Here is a 3,200-nt window from a genome sequence, read left to right on the forward strand (position 1 = left end):
AACGAATCACACGAGCATCAGATAAAGCCTGCCATTCAAATGATTCATTAAAACTACGTTTTTCACATTGAATTGAGAACATCATTGAGAGACATTCTCACTTCCTGACTCATGGGTTACACTAAAACATAAACCACATCAACTGTTTGAAATGGGTTTACCGCACATAGGGTATGAACTGGGCATGGGATTCCTGTAGATGCAGGGTAGAACGACGAGAGGAGTCTTTACCTTGGTTGAATGGAGATTGAAAGGAGAAGATCACTACTTCTAGAGGATATGCTTGCAACCAACGTTTTGGGGGATGTCAGCACTAATGGATCTGCTGGATCCTCTGCGACTGGAGGGCTGAAGAAGGCGATGGCAACCTGTGGAGATGCCATGCGGCGGATGGGTTGAAGAAGAATGGGCGGCCTGTTGCTTGAAGGCAGTGTAAAGGAGTTGATGGTGGCTGGAGGAAAGGCAATCGGTTGGGTGAAGAAGATGGTGAAGGGAGTAAGAGCTGGAATCACAGGTGGGTCGACCTTCTGCTAGTCAAAAGGGGAAGTGGGAAAAAAAAAAGGTGAAAAGCTCTGGAATCGCCGATGGCTTTGCTGGACCTTCCTTCTTTCTTTAATAGCCGATGCTTCAAAACCCCTCCTTTTTCTCCCCTTTAGCCGATCTTGATAACTTTTGAAACCAACTTTTAAAAAAAATGAAATCCTTTTGAGAAAGGGGCTCGCCGATTTGAGAGGGGGCGACTCCTATTCTTAAGATGATATTTGAAACTTAGGTAAACATGGGGTTTTGAGTAGGGTTTCATGATGGCTTCTTTTTGGGGCTGAAAAGTAATAAAAATAAAGTAAAAAAAATGAGTAAAAAAACGGATTTTGTTTTGGTGGTGCCACCTCAACTGAAAAATTCTTTCTCTTGGCAAAGAGTCTTAGTGGGGTGCCACCTACGTGGGCCCACTAATTATTTTATCAAAAATTAAATCTAATAATAAAAAAAAGTGTTATAAATCGGTGCCACTTCCGGATGGGCACTATTTTGAAAATAAGAGAAATCTTTGAAACTTAAGTGTGACACCATCTCAGGGTGGGTCCCACGTCACTTATTTGAAATCAAAGCTAAGTGAGATATTTTTGGAATTTTCATAATAGTAGGCTGGTTTTTGGAAAACACGAAGCAAAATTTGGCTTGATTTCAAAACATGGAAGAAAATGGTTCTTCCGGGCGAAATTTTGAAAGAAGTAGGGAAATTCGGAGCCTTTTTGTAAAAGTTTGAAATAAGATCTTATGAATTTTGAAATTGTGTCCCCCTCTTTTCAACTGGCAAAATTTTGAAATGTCAAAACCATCAAGATTGTTTTCTTGAAAAAACTTTTCGTAATTCGGGGTCCTGGGGGTAAAATGGGAAGAATTGATAATTTTGAAAACCCAGGGTTTTAAAATCAATTTTGAAAAGTTTAGAAATCAAATCTGGATCGACAATTTTGAAAATCAGGAGTTCCGGATCTCAAAATGACATGCTATGCAGTGAAATGATATGAAATGCTCATGCAATGCTATGCAAAAGACATGTCCTACAAAGTTGCCACTCTGAATTTGAATTTGAAAATTCTGACTTTTGGTTAAGCATGAGCTTTTGAAGATTTGCAGTTTGAAGATGTCTTTGAGTCTAAATAGAGAAGTTTTGAGACTCAAGAATGAAATTTAGGACTTTCTGCAAGGTTCAATCTTGGAAAATGACCATTTTTCCCTTCATTGGTTCCGGAGAACCGAAATGTGGTGATTGATGGATATATTAGGAAGGTGAGTGAAAATTTGGGGTGTTTACAGGATGTAGGGGGTTGTTTTCATTATGTTTTCTTTCAAAACATTCATATTTTTTTAATTGATGTTAAATTCCCCATTGCATCTAAATGCTCACCAACACACACCTTCTCTGTCTCATGTTACATCCTTTTTATTCCCTGCACTCTTTATTCCTATAAGCATAGACGTTGATATCATTTTCCTGTTGCTTGACTCAGGCACCAACTTCCTGTCCATCTAGCACCCCATTCTCTCTATCCTTATCTCTGTTAAATCCATTTCATTAATGGATATATATTAGAACCACTGTTGTCTTGCCTTCTCCCTTTTCTTTGGTTATTTCTGGATAAGTAGAGATCTTTTTATCAGCTGATAGAGCAACAAATTTTGACATAGCCTTGGATGATGTGTCCATCACAAGTTTTACTTTTGGAAAGGAGTTTACTGCTCCAATTGAAGCCAAGCAGGTTGTTGCACAAGAGGCAGAGCGTGCCAAGTTTGTTGTGGAGAAGGCAGAGAAGGACAAGAAGACTGATGTCATCAGAGCACAGGGTGAGGCCAAGAGTGCTCAGCTGATTGGTCAGGCTATTGCTAACAACCCTGCACTCATTACATTAAGAAAGATTGAAGTTGCGAGAGAGATAGCCCATACGATCTCAAATTCTGCAAACATAGTGTTTTTGAACTCATATGATCTGTCGTTGAATCTCCAAGAGATGAATTTGGACGTCCAAGCAAAGAAATAAAAGAGAAGTGGAAGGGTCCCAGCATTAACGAATACTGCTAACAATTCTGATTCTTTATAATCATGGCTCTATTTGCAGTTTTAAAGTGGATGAAAGTGCTAAATTCCTTCATAAAATGAGTTCCTGAATTTGATGACCATTCCAGTAAACTGCCCAATAAAATGGATATAACTGGTGGGAGTAGTCTTCATTCTTGAACAATTGGGAAAATCACGCTCAGTTGAGTCAAAGGTCATACATCCAACGGCAGAAAGAGAAAGTGGAGATTAGAATGATGATCACATCCACAATGTACCACTCGGCATCTCATTTCAGCAACAAACTTTCTAAACCATGTTTCACCTGCTAACAAAACTATTCAGTGCCATGTATATACACCCTACAACAACTATGATAGTTTGTTACCATTGCACTCACTCTACCCCTGTTGCACCCACTATGGCTTTCGGTGCTTCAGTAGCATAGTGGTCTTAAAACCGCTATAACTTCCCATGCATGGCACCACCTTTTGTGCGTTATTTATCCACCTGCATATAATTGCCTTCCATTTTATCGTATTGTTGCAAGTTAGATGCTTACTGTTAATGTTATTAAGACCTCATTTATAATATTGTTGTGCGAAGACCCCTGTCGTTTGCCGGTTGGGAGACATTAATT

General features: G+C 39.2%; 1 pseudogene; it reads left to right on the plus strand.

The window, feature by feature from the left end:
* Window positions 1-405: 405 nt before the first annotated feature.
* Window positions 406-2,543, plus strand: LOC149822460 (prohibitin-1, mitochondrial pseudogene; annotated as a pseudogene).
* The last annotated feature ends 657 nt before the right edge of the window (window positions 2,544-3,200 follow it).

The sequence above is a fragment of the Nuphar pumila genome, chromosome 11 (genome assembly GCF_984573655.1).
Source record: "Nuphar pumila chromosome 11, dmNupPumi1.hap1.1, whole genome shotgun sequence".
In the NCBI taxonomy this organism is placed as follows: Eukaryota; Viridiplantae; Streptophyta; class Magnoliopsida; order Nymphaeales; family Nymphaeaceae; genus Nuphar; species Nuphar pumila.